Source organism: Gopherus flavomarginatus, chromosome 4 (assembly GCF_025201925.1).
Source record: "Gopherus flavomarginatus isolate rGopFla2 chromosome 4, rGopFla2.mat.asm, whole genome shotgun sequence".
Lineage (NCBI taxonomy): Eukaryota > Metazoa > Chordata > Testudines > Testudinidae > Gopherus > Gopherus flavomarginatus.
Window position 1 is genome coordinate 18,806,748 of NC_066620.1, and position 19,234 is coordinate 18,825,981.

Here is a 19,234-nt window from a genome sequence, read left to right on the forward strand (position 1 = left end):
TGGGGTCCTTAGTTGACTGCTTATTTTGAGGCCTGCAAGCTAATTCCTGCTCTTTGGCCATGACCGGTACGATGCTATCTTTAACTGTACGACCAGTGTGGATGGGCTGAATGGACTATAAGGTGGATGGAAAGCTGGCTAGAGTGTCAGGTTCAACGGGTTGTGATCAACGGCTCCATGTCTCGTTGGCAGAGTGCGGGTGAGTCCTGGGGCCCGTTTTGTTCAACATCTTCATTAATGATCTGGATGATGGGATGGATTGCAACCTCAGCAAGTTGACAAATGGGACACTAAGATGTGGAGAGAGGTAGATATGATGGAGGGGGTAGGGATAGAATCCAGAGTGAGCTAGACAAATTGGAGGATTAGGCCGAAAGAAATCTGATGAGGTTCAACAAGGACAAGTGCAGAGTCCTGTACTTCGAAAGGAAGAATCCCATACACCACTACAGGCTGGGGACCGACTGGCTAAGCAGCAGTTCTGCAGAAAAGGACCTAGGGGTTACAGTGGACGAGAAGCTGGATATGAGTTAGCAGTGTGCCCCTGTTACCAGGAAGGCTAACGGCATATTGGGCCGCATTAGTAAGAGCATTGTCAGCAGGTCGACAGAAGTGATTATTCCCCTCTGTTCGGCACTGATGAAGCCACATCTGGAGTGTTGTCTCCAGTTTTGGTCCCCCCACTACAGAAGGGATGTGGATAAATTGGAAAGAGTCCAGAGGTGGGCAATGAAAATGATTAGGAGGCTGGGGCACATGATTTACAAGGAGAGGCTAGGGGAACTGTCCTTATTTAGTCTGCAGAAAAGAAGAGTTGGGGGGATTTAATAGCAGCTTTCAACTACCTAAAAGTGGGATCAAAAGAGGATAGAGCTAGGCTGTCCTAAGTGGTGGCAGGTGACAGAACAAAGAACAATGGTCTCCAGTTACAGTGGGGGAGGTCTAGGTTGATATTAGGAAAACCTATTTCACTAGGAGGGTGGTGAAGCACTGGAATGGGTTACCTAGGAAAGTGGTGGAATCTCCATCCTTAGATGTTTTTAAGGCCTGGCTTGACAAAGCCCTGGCTGGGATGAGTTAGTTGGGGATTGGTCCTGCTTTGAGCAGGGGGTTGAACTAGATGACCTCCTGAGGTCTCTTCCAACTCTAATATTCTATGATACATGCTATATTTTTTCCTCATAGGTCACCCACTTCATTCTTTGCATATTGGCTTGATTTGTTTCAAACATTTTCAGAAATAACAGGAAATCAGGGAGAAAAAGTATTAACTTCTATATACATTCTTTTTAACCAGGAATCAGCACATTAGACCAATACCAAAATAGAAAATCTGTACCTGCATTTGGAAGAATCTTTAACTGCTTGCTAGTTTACAGTGAGAGGGATAGGCCCATTCACCTCTAGCAATTCTCTACTGCTATGCACGTTTTCATCCAGTTAGAATCTTATTAATACTGTTATAGTTACATTTTCTATACACTATTGAAATAAATACATTTTATCAAGCTGACATTCTTATACCCTATCTCATTTTAAAAACAGCAGACAACCACAACTTTAAAAGATAAACAGAGACAGCATTTAAAAACTTTGTATATAATTTAAACCAAAAAGAGGAACAAGTAATAAGTAATTGCATATGTATACTCAGTACTAAGATTTCCCCCAAAATCCAAGCTTTTTGCTGTGAAGTTAAAGGCAGTACACTAGAAGTGTTACACAAACGGTTTTATGATACCTTCATGAATCCCAATGCACTATTACTAGAGTTTATGGAAAAGTTTTATATCATATTGTGTTACAGCAATAGTATTTTAAAGGTTTTCCTGTAAAAGATGGTATCAAGCTAGCTCTTGTAATTACGAGCAAATATAAACTTATGCTAAAGAAAATCTTTCTGAGTTCTATGTTACATGTTTAACATATGCACCAGCTTCAGATTGGTTTGACTGCTGATTTTCTAATAATGATATTGGTGTGCTGTTAAGAGAAATATGCAATTCATGCTTTTGCTAATCATGATAAGCATGCACTGCAAATCTATTTGAATGCTAATTTTCTAATTACGATATTGGTGCAACATTGACATGCTGTTAAAATCCAACAGGCAGTGCATGATTAAATAATATAACAAATACTGGATATGTTTATGAAATTCCTAAAAATGATATTTATGCACTTTGAAGAAAAATATATAATAAGACTGTCAAGCGATTAAAAAATTAATCACGATTAATCATACTGTTAATATTTTTGGATGTTTTCTACGTTTTCAAATATATTGATTTCAGTTACAACACAATAAAAACTGTACAGTGCTCACTTTATATTTATTTTTATTACAAAATTTCACAGTGCAAATAACAAAAGAAATAGTATTTTTCATTTCACCTAATACAAATACTGTAGTGCAATCTCTTTAACTTTCATGATAAACTTACAAATGTAGAATTATATACAAAGAAACCTCCATTTAAAAATAAAACAATGTAAAACTTTAGAGCCTACAAGTCCCACTCAGTCCTACTTCTTGTTCAGCCAATTGTTCAGACAAACAAGTTTGTTTACATTTGCAGAAGATAATGCTTCCCGCTTCTTGTTTACAATGTCAGATTTTGGAAGGCAATTCAGATTCTTAAACCTTTGGTTGAGTGTTTTAGCTATTTTTAGAAATCTGATATTGGAATCTTCTTTGTGTATTGTCAAATCTGCAGTGAAAGTGTTCTTAAATCAAACATACGCTGGGTCATCATCCGAGACTACCATAATACAAAATATATGGCAGAATGCTAGTAAAACAATGGAGTGGGAGACATTCAAGGAGTTCAGTCACAAATTTAATGAATGCATTTATTTTTAACAAGCATTATCAGCATGGAAGCATGTCCTTTGGAATGGTGGTCAAACCATGAAGAGGCATATTCATATTTAGCATATCTGGCACATAAATACCTTGCAATGCCGGCTACAAAAGTGCCATGCAAATGCCTTTTCTCACTTTAAGGTGACATAAATAAGAAGCGGGCAGCATTCTCTCCCGTAAATGTAAACAGACTTGTTTCTCTTAGAGATTAGCTGAACAAGAAGTAGGACTGAGTGGACATGTAGGCTCTAAAGTTTTATATTGTTTTGGTTTTGAGTGCAGTTATGTAAAAAAAAAATCTACATTTGTAAATTGCACTTTCACAGTAAAGAGATTACACTACAGTACTTGTATGAGGTGAATTGAAAAATACTATTTCTTTTGTTTGTCATTTTGTCACAGTGCAAATATTTGTAATTAAAAGTAATATAAAATGAGCACTGTACATTTTGTATTCTATGTTGTAATTGAAATCCATGTATTTGAAAAAGTAGAAAAACATCCAAAAATATTTAATAAATTTCAATTGGTATTCTATTGTTTAACAGTGCAATTAAAACTGCGATTAATTATGATTAATTTTTATCACAATTTTTTAAATCACGATTAATTTTTTAGAGTTAATCATGTGAGCTAACTGCGATTAATTGACAGCCCTACTATATATAATTAATATACATTGCAAATTTATTTAAATTTCTCATGCTATTTACATACTGTTATGAAAAATATCAAGTGTGTCATTAAAATAAGAATACGTTGAAAATTCCAAATTTATTTAAATTGTATGCCTTGCATGGGAGGGCAGCCCCACAGACCATGGGGCTAGGCCATACAGACCTGCGCTGAAGGGAGGTCCGATGGTCTCTGGCCAGTAGGCCAGAGTGCCCTGACTCTAGGGACAGCCCACTGATGCTGGACATTTTGCCAGACGTCCCTGAGCTACAGGGCCCACAGGGCCCTCCTCACAGAATTAGGCCAGTAGGCCGTGCTGCCTGGAATCTAAGAGCAGCTCCCGCCACAACTCAGACCATTAGATTGTACCACTCTGAGAAGAGGCAGTCATTTGAACTTGACTGCAGGGGTATAATACCCCTAAAGGGGTGATAGGGTATACCTGCTCTGTGACCCATATGCTGTGGGACATGTGAGAGGACTACTTGAACTGTTTCAGCTAGTCCACTTCCAGACTGGCACTAAAACAATTCAGACTGATATAGTTCAGACTGATGAGGTTCCAAGACCTACTACCAAAACAGTTTTTAGAATGCATGGAAACCAGCTGGACTAGCCTTGTGTGTGTACACACAATTTCAACAGTTTACTACCACATTCTCTCTCCGTGTAACCCATGTCATGAGGAATGTGATGTATTGCTGGTCTTTTAGGGTCAGAAAGTGATGGGATTTTAATACCATTCCCATTGTTGCAGTATTTGATGACTTATCTATAGGAATATAAGCCTGATCTACACCTAAAACTCAGGTTTACCTACTACAGTGCTTAGGAGGACTATGAAATATTTCACACCTCGTGCAATATAGTTAGGGTGACCTAACCCACACTAGTTTGATGGAGGAATTCTTCCATCAACCTAGCTACTGTCTCTCAGAGAAGTGCATTACCTACATTGATGGGAAAACCCCTTCCACTGATGTAGGAAGGGCCTACACTACGGCATCACAGCTTCAGTACTGGAGCTGTGGCTCTGTAGTGGAGACCTAGCTCATGGCAGGCTGGGGTATAAATCTGCATTGCGCTACTAGCTTGCCCTACAGTAAGTGTTCGTGTGGACCCTGCTACTGTGTACTAAAAGTTCTGTAGCACTCTGATCAACCTTGCTTTGAAACTTTTTCAGTGCCCAGTGTGAGGCATGTGCCTGTGTTTTCACACTAGCTTTTTCAGAATTATTGTTTGTCTACAAACCCAAAGGCCCTCCTAGCTACAGTATAAGTTTTAAACAGTTGCAGTATCTAGTTTGTGCCTAACCATGTTATAAGAGGCTCCTCCCTGCCTCCCTTTCTTTGTGGACATAAAGGACATGCTAGGAACCCATATTTTAACCTCCATTCCTGGCCGAAACAAGGTCATGCCTCTCCCTGTTTCTATAGGCAAGAAAAAAAGTATTGGGTAAACCTGTTTGGACCACTTACTGTGGCTCCGCAGAAGCGATCACCAGATCCCTGTGGCCTCTAGGCGGATGGGTGGCCAGGCAGCTCTGTGTGGTGCATGCTGCCTTTGCTCCTGCAGGCACCGCCCTCCACAGCTCCCATTGGTCATAGTTCCCAGCCAATGGGAGCTGCAAAGCCAGTATTCAGGGTGGGGACAGCACGCGGCACCTCCCAGTCCCTGACAGCCCCAGCACCTAGGGGCCACAGGGACCTGGCAGCCACTTCCGGGAGCAACACAGAGTCAGAGCAGGTAGGGAGCCTGCCTTAGCCCAGACCTCTGCTGTGCCACCAACCAGACTTTTAACGACTCGGTCAGCAGTGCCAACTGGAGCCACCAGAGTCCCTTTTCAAATGGGCATTCCTGTCAAAAGCCAGACGCCTGGCAACCCTAATTAAGAAAGTCACCAATGCAGTACCACATGAGAAGTCCTTGAAAATACTTGCAGCGTCATTGGCATACCCTATTCTCACATGTTCCTTTGAAACTTACTGTATATAAAAACTGCAGCCTTGCTCTTCAGAGGCAAATTCAGATAGGATCACTGGAATTCAATCTCTAGATGGAGGCAGCTTGGTCTCACCCACTGGTCAGAGACAAAAGAGCACTCAGCCTATTAGTGCTAGCTGCCTGGTGGGATATGCTTGCCTTGCTTCATGTGGGGTCAAGGTCTCTGGAGCAAGAGAAAGACAAGTCCAGCCTGAAGAAGGGAGGAGTCAGGAGAAGTCTGCTTAGGGATATGGGGACTGTAACGATTGGAGGGTTCATTAACTAACAAACCAGTGAATGAGAAAGGAATAACGCTTTAATAAAAGAAACGGGAGAGTGTCGCCGGTGAGCTGCTGCACACAGCCATGCAGTGTTCCAACCCCTGCTTCCAGGGCACATCTCCAAATTCCTCTGTTCATAATACTGTCCCTTATGAGGGAACATCTCCAAATCACAATCTTTCATAAACACATCTCTACAGTGGACTCGGTTGGGAAGAAGTGTCTGGGGGAAAGTAAGTTGAGAGCAAGTCTCATTGGGATGGGGAAAGGCACACCTATTTTGGGGTGTATCTGGGTCCTGTTTTAACCTTAATCCATCAATGCCATCTTTTAGTGTCATTTAAAGTGTTGCATTAAAAGAGTTAATAAGCTTCCTGAAAGGTAGCTGACAGAGTTCTAAATAAGAAAATATCAGATTCAAATTAAGCCAATACCAGGTGGTAAATGGGAGGTTGCACTCCATAATGTTTTATGGAAATATGCTTATGAGTGTAAATATGATGGAACTGGAATATGCTTCATGCAAAAGGTCTCTTGTAAGGTATCATTGCAAAGCTTATGATCTACTGAGTGTGTTCATCCTATTTGCTTGCATGTATTATTTCTATGTCTCGAGTTAGGAAAATAAGATATAAACTTGTATTACTGATGTAAACATATTAAGTGGAAGCCATTCAGGCTTCAGAATCAATAAACTGTGAATGGGTTTGTTTACCTGCAAGTCTTCCTGTGTATGTGTGTCAGCCAGTTCCTAGGTAATGAAGAAGGAAGTCTCACAGTGACATGTGATCATGTCACCTGAACTGGACTCCATCTTAAACCTGGTGCTTTTCCATTTAGGAGAAGGGGTGGGGACTCAGAGAGACAAATGATTCCTGCCTAGTGCCAAAGCTATAAAAGGGGGTGGAACAGAACAAAAAGAGGGCCAATCATCAGAACAGCCCTAGTTTCCACCTAAGATGTCTGCTGGAACTCACAAGGACTGTACCAGGGGAAAGGATTGGGCCCAGATTAGGAAGAAGTCTAGTCTGTGAAAGAAGCTTATTGGAACGTCTTTGAGGGTGAGATATTACCTGTATCAGTTTCTTAACGTATTAGGCTTAGACTTGCGTGTTTTTGCTTTATTTTGCTTGGTGCCTTACTTTGTTCTGTCTGTTATTACTTGAAACCACTTAAATCCTACTTTTTATACTTAATAAAATCACTGTTGTTTATTAATTAACCCAGAGTAAGTGATTAATACCTGGGTGGGGGGGACAAACAGCTGTGCATATCTCTCTATCACTGTTATAGAGGGCGGTCAATATATGAATTTACCCTGTATAAGCTTTATACATAATGTAATGGATTTATTTGGGGTTTGGATCTCACTGGGAGCTGGGTGTCTGGGTGCTGGAGATAGGAGACCTGCTGAGCTGTTTTTGGTTAAAGTTCGCAGCTTGGGTGGGGGCTGGTGGGGGACTAGACCTGAGTCTGGGTTGCAGCAGGCTAGCATGTCTGGCTCAACAAGGCAGGGTTCTGGAGTGCCAAGCTGGCAGGGAAAACAGGCTCAAAGATAATTCCAGCACATCAAATGACAGTCCCAAAGGGGTCTCTGACCAAACCCGTCATGCCTCCTACCTCCAGTTTGCTATGAAGCAAAGAGATTTTCTGATCAAGTAGTCATTTATTTTCAGTAGAATTGGGGTTCTGGTCTTCAATTTCAACTAAAAATAACTGATAGACTAATACCAATCCAAATTTTATAACAGAATGATCAAAATAAAAAAAAACAAGGTTCCTTTGATTTTTATTTTGAAACGGCAATAGTATCCTGGTTGCACATAGCAGCAGAATGGACACTGGGATATGAAGTGGTGTCCGTTAGCAGAGCACAGCAGTAGCTAATGTTTAATAGTAGTATTAAGTAGTTTTGTCTCATTGAAGCTTTCATGAGCATTTCTTTGCTTTTTAAAAGACTTAGGCTCATGATTTTCTCTCATGCATTCCTACTGGAACAATTGCAGAATTGTGCAGTCAAAGCTAAAAATGAATGTATAGAGACTGATAAGTGAAAATGCAGTTTATTGGCCAAAAAGTAAAAACAGAAACTGAAATCAGTATCCTTAAATATAATAATATTTTGCTCTTTCAGACTGCCTTCAAACAAATGATATCTGAACACTTTACAAACAGTTAATTAATCCTCACTTTATTAGCCTCATATTACAGATAAGAAAAATTAAGCACAGAGAGACTGATTGATTTGTTTAAGGTCGCACAGAAAACTATGTCAGAGCCAGATCTCCTGGTTCTAGTGATGTTTTAACTACAAGAACAAAGGAAAATGTTACAAGCTCTTATGAATGTTCAGGTTTAACTAATTTTTATTTATAAAATTATAAAAAGAGGTAGCATTAACGTAGTGCCTTTCAGCTATGTGTAATCCATGCTGACCGTGTGGCTCTTTGTCCCTTTTGGTGGCTCAGATGTTTATAGATGTTTATGAGTTTACTGTTGCCTCTGAGCTAAGGCCTTGGTCCTATAGTTCCAGCAACAGAGGCTTGTGATTTTTAGATCCTAAGGTCCTGGATTCCGTCCCTGCAGGTAACCCGTCCAGAAGCATTGTTACATGTCTATGAAAGCATTTATTCCCTGCTTGCAATGGCAATTTTTGCACATTTTGCTTCCAAGATTACAAAATGAAAAGATAAGGTTTTACCCTAGATTGAGTGGTGCAAAGTTCATATGATGTAACTTTTATGCCTCTCACACTTCCTTAAAATTATATTTTATGATTTTATTTTATGTGTATGTCTGCCTGAAGTCTATCAGTGAAAACGCCAATATGCAAATCAAAGCTAAATGAAAGCTGTTTTATTTGAGAGGATTATCAATAATTGATTTTTTCCCCTATAATTTCCAGAATGATTGGAAAACTTTCCTAAATATTTCATATGAAACATTCAACGTAACAAGCATATTGAAAAATTAACACTTTCCATAGATTCCATTCATTGTGGGTATTGCATATTAACTCACTTCTTAGCACAACAGTATATTTGGCCCTGTAGTCCTAACTCCATAGTTTTGCCTATACACAGACGGAGGGACTTGGCTGTTTTTATATTCTTATGGTAGGCAGGCTTATTTTATACAAGATTTTCTTTTAACAGTTTAGCAGTACGCTATTAAAAGGCCTGATCCGATGAAGTGTTGCACATCCTCAACTCATCACCTTGCAGGACTGGGCCTAAAGATTTTTGTTATCAGGAAAGTCTCCTGTTTCCTAATTTAACAAAGGATAAGGAATTATACCATAACTAAATGAACAGAGCAAGTTTGGTAGGTATGCTTACAAAGAGCTATTGTGAGTATTTTCATCATATTAAAAAGTGAGAGACAAGGACTCTAAACAGTATATCAAGGGTTGTGACATTGATGGGGTTTTGAGGTAACCAGCTCCGCAGTGAATCCAATCTGACATGCTAGTTAGATTAAATTCTAATTGGAATAAGGAAAAATGTTTCTGGTATCAAATCCAAAGTCCAAGGTTTTATTTGTGGTATGTTTGCATTCTGATTTATTTTTAATCTCTTTCAAACCGTTTTGTATAGTGCTGACTACTGAAAAGGTCTGGGGTGTTTCTATGGGCCTTAAAATTCATTGTTCTACCTGCAGAATGTGATTTCCATGCAGGAACTCATGCAAATTTGTCAGTCCCTCTGTTTGGGAACTATTGTTTTTCAAATGTCTGCACTGTACGTTCATAATTTCATTTCTAACTCATTGAGCACTATTCAGATTTATCAGCTGACTCCTCTCTGTGCTAGAACTTATTTTGTTTTCAGGCTTACAAAAATTAAAGGGTTCCCCTGATTGAATACAGAGGTTTACATCTTGGCCACACTCTAGTCAATGGGACTTTTGCCCCTGACTTCAATGTGGTCAGAGTTCACCCAGAAAGAAGTCAAGAAGGGCTTCTAATAAAAGTAATTAGATAATCTATTTTTAAAATTGCACAATCTATTTCTCCCTCTCTTCCTGTAAATAAATGGTAGCTGCTGTACCCCAAACTTCCCAAATATAGGGCCTAGAACACGGGTGGTCAACTTGTGGCTCCGGAGCCACATGCGATTCTTCAGACGTTAATATGTGGTTACTTGTATAGGCACCAACTCCGGGGCTGGAGCTACAGGCGCCAACTTTCCAATGTGCCAGGGGGTGCTCACTGCTCAACCCCTGGCTCTGCCACAGGCCCTGCCCCACTCCACCCCTTCCCACCCCTCCCCTGAACCTGCCGTGCCCTCGCTCCTCCGTCTTCCCTCCCCCACCCCCGAGCCTCCTGCACACCACGAAACAGCTGATCAGGAGGTGTGGGGAGGGAGGGACAGGCGCTGATTGGCAAGGCTGCCAGTGGGTGGGGGGCAGGGAGTTGATGGGGGGCTACTGACGTATTACTGTGGTTCTTTAGCAACATACATTGGTAAATTCTGGATCCTTCTTAGGCTCAGGTTGGCCCCCCCTGGCCTAGAAGATGCTGCATGCCCTCAACTCCCATCATCAATGGATGCTGAGGATGCTCAGCAATAGGCCCATTGTTCTTGCTGGGTGAAATTCACTCTTATGCCAGTAGGAGGCTTTTGGACCACTCAAGTCCAATTTAAAATACAGTTTAAGTGGGACTTGTGTGTTGCATAGCCCTTGTAGTGAGCCTTTGGCACAAAGGTGAATTTCATCCACTATATGTATCATACCTACCCTCAGGTGTTCCCACTAGAGAAGTCTAAGAATAGTGGATTCAAGAGAGGTAAAATCCTGGCTTTATATAGGTCAATAAGAGTTTTGCCATTGACTTCAGTGGAGTCAAGATTTCACGCAAGGCATTTAAATCACTCGGATTTCTGTTTTTGTGGGTGTTAGTAACAAGCTGGCTAGAAGCTGAATTATATAGAAAATGTGACTTGGATTGTGTGGCTGGTTTGGAATGTAACTGTAATATTGTAACTGAAAAGGAATAAGTATACTTCTGCTGGGATTTATAGGCTAATCGTGTTCCCTTTGAAGTCATCGAGAGCTTTGCTATTGACTTCTGTAAGAACAGGATTGGGCCATATATTAACTTGTCCATATAAACGCTTAGGAGAGAAGGGTAAGCTGAAAAACTGGCATGTTTTTACTGTATATAGGTTTGAGCTACAATGACACACAGCCAGTTGTACCAAGACAGTCCCTAGGTAGACATTAGGAAATCTAATCTTAGATATTATTGTGATAGTTGATGTAGAAATAACTACAAGAAATAGATAGTCTACTTTAAACTTCATTCTCTCTGAAGTTCTATGCATTCTGGCTGCAGGGGACATTTGCCATCCCCGGAAAAGCAAGCCTTTGAAAACACAATTGACCATCCTTTTAGAAAGCAAATGTAAACCATGAAGCCTTTTGCTTTCTCTCTATAATTTTATTGTGGGTTAATTTTTGAGCATTGGTAAATGGTTTCTCTTGGTTCATGTAACAGTAGTAGAATCATCCCCTTTCTCTGACATCGGTTATTATCACAAGTTGCACTTACGTCTTGGTTAGTGTTTTGTATGCAAAAATGTTCAGCGCATAGCTCTCAACCTGCTCTGGCCTAAATATGACACTGGCCTTTAAAAGTACCCGACAAATGCTCAAAGTAAAGAAAACAATAGGATATAATGGAACAGAAAGCATAAAGTGATGCGGGATTCATCTGTCCAAAGCTGAATTACACTGGTAGCATGAAAATTACATTAATTCGGGCTGTTTCAGTGTTTGAATTACAGGAGTAGAGGTGGGTATGGTGTGTTGGCTGAAGAAAGGTGCCCTGTCCCTCCTCCCATCCTTTCATATACATGCAGTTAAAATATTGGCAGAATGACCCCACTTTCCAGGCTACAAGGAGCCAGTCTATGATGCTTTGTATTGCAGGAGTGCTAGGGATCTTAATCATAGCCTAGGACCCTATTCCGCTGGCTCTGTACAAATACAAACTAGCTCTTCCCATCCCCATTTAAGTTTGGCTATATTCGGAAGAGTGATTATTGAAAAAATGTCACCTTATGAAAAAGATCTGTTTTCTGAGAGAATAAGGTCATTCTCCGTGCCCAGTGAAGATGTAACCCCTCTGCTGAGACTGCCAGCCGTGGTGGTTGTGAAGTGGACTCATGCCAAATGGGGTTCTCCCCATGTATGTTAACTGGACACTTCTTTTATTTTTAAAAAATTGCACTTGTCAGACCTTTCCCTGGCACAATTTCATAGAATCTCTTTAAAAGCATGCAAAATGAAGTGAATGGTGTCATTTTAAATATAACATCAGCAAAACTTGGAAATGAGCTGCAAACACAACCATACGCTTTAGATCACCTGCTCAGCCAAAAGCCTCAGTAAATAGACCTGGATAATCAACAATTCTTCTTTAAATGATGTCCTGAGCGGTGCGCCACTGTAGGTGTGGCAGCACCCCCTGCACCTAGGATCTTCATCAACAGGGCCCGTTGGACAGCACATGCGCACCTCCCCTACTGCACAGGATGAGTAGTCTCTCTTCTCAGTCCAAAAAGGATAAATAAGTTTCAGAGCCCTCCATGGAAAATTTTCATCTAGCCCCTAGACATTCAATACTAGGGATCAGAAGCAAGAGAGAATCAGCTGATCCCAAGCGCCATGTTTGTGCATAGGAGAGAAGTGGATATGCAGGTAGTTAGGATTCAAATCATGCAGCACTTTACAGACCAATATAAATATTTTGAAATGCACGGGGAAGCTGCTAGGGAGTCAGTGTAGCCTTTGGAACACCACTGAAGTATGTTCACTGCTAAGAAAGTGAGACACAGCATTCTGCACCAGCTGCAGTTTGTCAGTGGTTTTTAAGGGTAGCCCTCCTGGAGTGCATTACAATAACCCAGGCTAGAGATCACAAAGACACGGATAGCTGCGGGAAGTCCACATCAGAGAAAAACAATGACAGTGTCACCCCAAACCAATGGGGAAAGGGCACTTTTGGTCACTGATGCCATCTGAAAGAATTGGTAGCCAAGAGGCACCTGAAAATGTGAACCTCATGAACAAATGGGCATGCATCCCCTCTATCATAAGAACTGCCATTGTTCTCGTCACTTCTTACTAATCTGGATTTTCCTTCGACCCACTCTATCCACATCCCTGCCTCAGCCAGGCCCATGGAAAGCAAAGACACTAGCAGTTTTTGTTCAATGAAAAAACGGTGGCATCACAGCCCAGATCACCTTATTATCTCTCCCACCAGCTTCACAAGCACATAGACTAGGATAGAGGGACAAAACAGCGCCTTGTAGAACTCCACACCACAGTAGTGTGCAGTAGTTACACAATCTAATCCTCTGGGCAGGAAGGAAAGAATGGAACCACTCATGTGGGATCCTGACCACCCATGCCAAGGTTCACAGCTGAGTCAACAAACCATCCACCCCTGCAAGTCCATTCAATAAAATCTCATAGCCAACATTATCAAAGTCTGCTTACAGATATAGAAGAATCAGCATGGACACACATGGCCTTCCCATTGTCCATTACTAGGATGAGATCTTCAACAAATGACATTAGTACAATAGTTGTAATGAGACCAAACCCTTGATGGATAGAGATGAAGGAAAACTAAGGACTCAGAGTTCCTACACCCCCAGTGCAATTGGAGAATTTGGCCCAATTTCTTGAGCACGGCCCTAATGATGGCTCTTTTAGGGGTTGCTGGCACCCTGCCTTCCCAGAGGGAAACAATAATCTCAATCAACAGACCCCCCCCAGCACCACCACCATACCTGTTTGTATGATTTCACTAGACTGAAAATGTAGACTTCACATCTCCCACAGTGCATCCAGAATCTCAATAAGTTAGTGGTGAAAGAAGCTGGGGTAGACAAAGAGAGAATCCGACCAATGTGCTGGTTCTGCCACGTGTTCTGTTGCCTTTATTTCAGCTTTTCTTTGGCTGGTTTTCACTGATGGATGGATTGCAGCGTCCTGCAAATTAGGTACATGAGAGGTATCAGTGAGAAAATGATATAGCTGTATAGTCATTAATGTGTCAAACTAAATATTTGAGATGTAGGCAAGATAGGAATATGGATTTATTAATGCTAAAAGGGAGGCTGTATTGTTCTGTTGTTAGCTGCTGGTTAACTCCTGCTAGAACTAGTTGGCAGAAACCCAAGGGTATTCATAATAGGCAGCTGTATTCATTTTAATGAAGTAAACAACAATGTAATATTTAGTCTCCGGGTCCAGCTTCTTCTGGCACCACTTCTTCTTTCTGGCCTTTTAATGTATGTTTTAGCAACAGCAGCAGAAACTCTATTAAATAATTCAACCTTTCTAAGTAAATACCTTTATGGGATGTCCAGTGTGAAGCCTGAATATAAATCAGTGGACAAAACAAATACGATTGATCTGGGAGAACATTTCCTCTATTTCTAACAGTCTCGGTTCTAAACCTCACAAGAGTCAGCAAATTGTGCTGAATCGCTTCAAACCAATTCAAACTTAAATAAGGTTTGGCAGAACAGCGTGGACAGAGCTAAGTTTAGAAACTGTGTTTTAGCCTAGGTCTGATTGTCCCCTCACCCTTAAATTGAGTTGAGTGAGGCCTGGTGTACACTGCACATTTAGGCTGATGTAAGGCAGCTTAGGTTGACCTAATTATGTCTGTGTCTACACTACCGCCTTGTCCTGCTGATGTAAGTGCCCCACTACTTCGATATCATAACTCCACCTCCACCTCCATCTCCACCAGAGGCGAAAGGCTTGTGTCAGGGTAGTTAGGGCGACGCAGTGTTTGCATAGACGCTGTGTTACTTACATCTGCTCTAAGCTCTCCAAGCTATGAAACTGGCAAGAAAGCCAGGCAGCTAGAGTCCAGCTGCTCCCCTGGAGAGCTGGGCGCTGGCCCCCACTTCCAGCTGGAGGCCAGAGCAAGAAGCCTGGGTAGCTGGACCCGGCAAGGAGTGGCGCCCGGCTGGGAGCAGGTGGGGTGGGGGCCAAGAAGCCCTGAGTGGCTTCCCCACTGCTCCTGGCGGGGAACGGGGAGGAGCCTATGAGGCAGCCAGGCTCCCAGCAGGGAGCTGCCGTTGGAGCTGAGAGATGAGGCTCTGCTCCCCACACTACCCCTCTGAGGTCAGTGGAAGTGCTCCTGGTGAGGAGGCGCACCACTGACCCAAGGAGGGTAGTATGGACATGCACAACCACAGGAATCACTGCAGAGGCTGTAGGTCGACCTAATGTAGATTGACTTAAGTTTTTAGCGTAGACTTACCCTTAGTCTGAGTTGGAGTAAAATTGGGCTTTAAACCATTTTAAGAAATATCTGATTTGTTTCAATGTGTTCTCTTCAGGTTATAGGCAAAGGCACTGATAAGCCTAAATATCTACAAATACATATTCAAATGTTGGGAAGGAACTGGTAAACTAGATTGGCAGATAGTATTATTTGTATTTCAGTAGCACCTACAGCCCCATACCAGATCATCCCATTGCTGTGCTAAGCACTAACACATAGTGAGAGCCACTTCCTATGCCAAAGAAGTTGCAATCTAAATAGACAAGCGGTGGCAAGGGAAGCAGAAGTGGAAGTGACTTGCCCAAAATCACATGGCAGGTCAGAAATAGAATCCAGGATTGCTGGTTCTCAGCCTGGTACCCTAGCCACTAGACCATACCACGCATTTGGAAAGGAGGGTCAGGGCTGGTCTACAGTGAAAAATTACATCAGCATAGCTTCCTTTCTCAAGGGTGTGAAAAATCTACACCCCAGGAGATGTAGCTATTCAGACCTAACCCCTGGGGTAGACAGCACTAGGTCAACGGAAAAGGACAACTTAGCTACCACCTCTCGGTTAGGTGGATTATCTACAGCGACGGGAGAACATCTCCCGTCGTTGTAGTGAATATCTATGCTGTAGCATTTAAGTATAGACAGACCCTTAAAGTAGAAGCTAACTTACCGGGCTCTCCCACATCATCAAGGGCTAAAGGCATCGTAACAGTGGCACTCTGCGTAGTGGAAGTTAAAGGTGCTACCTTCGAGACGTTTCTTAGTCTATAGAGCAGTGATAACTGTGTGTCAGCCCTCTTGACTGTGTGCAGCCCCAGGCCTACATGAACTTACACTCACCTTTCAGTTAAAATGCTCTGGAAACCTCTGCTTTTTTTCTGCATTTAAATTAAATTAGAATGATTCTAAATCTACTTACGTAACCTCTTGTTCCTTTTACAAACATAACATTTCTAATCAAAATGTAGATGCAAAAGTAAACAAAAAGAAGGAGACCAAGCATGACATCGCTTTGTTTTAGGGGGAGGAGGAATAATATAATTCAATAAGACTAGCTCATGCCCTCTGATTAAAGCTTTTTTTGAAATAGCAGATAGGGCAGCTGAGATCTCCATTGAGATAAAGGTAGTTAGTATAGATCAAAAAGACTCGAACACATGTCAGCTAGATTAAATGACAGGATGTGGTGAAGTGCTGGGCATGGTATCCGGTAACTTTATGTACAAGAGCTTATTTGTTGAATGCAGATACTTCTGATAGATTATATGCACATATATGGGAACAAGAGAAATAAATTGAAAGCAATCTATAATGGTTAGTGTTTGTTCTGATATTGTTCCAAGACCATATTTCTTCTAATTAGTCCATCGCTGTAATTTTCGATAGCTGGCTGTTTTACTAAACTTGTGGTAGTAAATTACATTCAAAACCCCGAGTTGTTTTTCCAAGTGAGTCAGCGTTCTAGGTACTCACTACCTCCTGTGGATAAATTTGGGTAGTGTAGTATGTTTCATTCTCTGACTCTGCTCCCAGGCTCCTTTTAACGTGAAGCCCAGGATAAGATTAGGGGTAGATTTAAATGGCCTGGAATGCAGATATCTCCTATTCTGGACCTTTTAAACATCTTTTTACATTGTTTTAAAGCACTTTGGTACTTGATTTTTAACTAGTAACATTTCTTTCCCAATGTGGGCCTTATGGTACTATATAATGTCATATCATCCTTAGCTGATGTGCAATAGGTGATAGGATGTGTCACATAACGGGACACTGAGATTCCCCAGCTTCACTGACAATATCTTCCTGGCATCATTTTATCTGAGAATTTAGTGACATGTTTGGGATGAACTCCTGTTGCCACTAAAGTCAATGGCAAAGCTCCCATGTCCTTCATTGGGGCCAGGATTTCACCAACGATGTCTACAGGCATAGTGGCTTGGGGTTGTGGTGACACAAGAGAACTTGTGGAAGTGGGAACAGAGATCATCAGTGCAGACAGGGGGTCTTGTTTTCCCCACCAGTAATGGTCCCAAATCATTCAAGACACAGAGTAAAGAACATGCTTGGACATTCCAATATAAACACCATGTTGGAAATAAAAATGATCCAGTCTCCTGTACAGTGGAGTTTCTCATCCTTTCAGCAGAGGGTTTGAAACCCTCGTCCTTTCTTGTGATTTTTCGTTTTTTCCATTGGACACAGGGGAGGCGGACCCTTCCCAAAAGTGTTGCGGTGGGACAGGGGACTGTTGCAGGGCTGATACACCCCATTACCCTTTGAGGGCGGGGGAATGGTGCATTACAGTCCCATGGATGAGTCTGTGGGGCGGCCCCCGGTTTTGGGGCTCGGTGGCCCTGTGGCCAGAGTCAATAGCCTGACCCTTGCTCTCAGGGCAGTGCGGCCCAGTGGCCAGAGTCTATAATGTAAGTGAGCTGGGCCACCGCCCTGGGGTGGGCAGTGGCCAGCATAGGGGGACCCAGGCCTGCCTTCTCCACCAGGTCCCAATCCAGGGCTCTGTTGGTGGTAAGAGCTGCATGGGCAGCTCTGGGGAGCCACGGACCCTCCACCTGCCCATGATGTGGGGACAGAGAGCAGCCCCCGGCTTGGGTGACCAGGTGTCCAGTCATAAAGGGATCCTGGTGGCTCTAGGCCATTGACTGTCCAGTTGGCGGTGCCGCTGCGCTGTGAGGCTGGCAGGCTTCCTGCTAGCCACCGCACTGCACAGCTCCCGGGTCGGGAAGCAGCTGGCATGTCTGGCTCCTAGCCTTAGGGGAGACCAGGGGGTCTGCATGCTGCCCTAACCACGCCCGCAAGCACAGCTCCTGTTGGCTGGGCCAGGGCAGCGGAGGAGCTAGTGCAAGTGCAATTCACGAGCTCTCAGCCTGCGGCTGTTGAGGGGATGTGTGGTGCGTGCCTCTCCCGCTGCTGCCCGGCCCTCTTCTCCTTGCGCTCCTCCTGTGGCTGTGGCATGTGCCCTGCAGCGAACTACAGTCTGTCTGTCACCCCAGCGCCGTCACCCAGGAGTTTGAGATGTGTATCCCTGTCTCCGAGTGCTGGGAATGGGGCTGCACCACTGCATCCCTCCCTGTCCCACCCCCACACCCCCATCCCCCTCACTGCATCCCTCCCTGTCCCACCCCCCACACCCCAATCCCCCTCACTGCATCGCTCCTCATCCCACCCCCTGCACCCCCATCCCCCTCACTGCATTCCTCCCTGTCCCACCCCCCACCCCCCACCCCCCTCACTGCATCCCTCCTCATCCCAACCTCCCTGCACCCCCATCTCCCTCACTGCATCCCTCCTCATCCCAATACCCCCATGTCCCCATCTCCCTCACTGCATCCCTCCCCATCCCACCCCCCGCACCCCCATCCCCCTCACTGCATCCCTCCTCGTCCCACCCCCCAAGCCCCCATCCCCCCACTGCATCCCTCCCTGTCCCACCCCCCACACTCCCATCCCCCTCACTGCATTGCTCCCCATCCCACCCCCCACGCCCCTATCCCCCTCACTGCATCCCTCCCCGTCCCACCCCCCACATCCCCATCCCCCTCACTGCATCGCTCCCTGTCCCACCCCCGATCCCTCTCACTGCATCCCTCCCTGTCCCTCCCCGTGCTCCCACATCCCCCTCACTCCATCCCTCCCCATCCCAATCCCCTCATGTCCCCATCCCCCTCTCTGCATCCCTCCCCATCCCAACTCCCCCATGTCCCCATCCCCCTCAATGCATCCCTCCCCGTCCCAACTCCCCCATGTCCCCATCCCCCTCACTGCATCCCTCCCCGTCCCACCCCTATCCCCCATCCCCCTCACAGCACCCATCCCCCATCCTATCCTGCCCCCCATCTACCCATCCCAGACCTGTACCCCTTATAGTGCTCTCCAGCCATCCTCTCCACCTCCCAGAGACGCCACTCCCATGTCCCTCACCCCCCCAAAGCCCTGCACCCCATTCACCTCCATACACTGCACTGCACTCCAATTATGTCCCTATACACCCTGTGCCCCCAACATCCTCATGAACCTTTAGCCTTCTGCCTCCCCCTGCATCCCCATCCACCCCACATACCCCCCACATCCACCCCACATAACCCCCATCCCCTCCTCTCT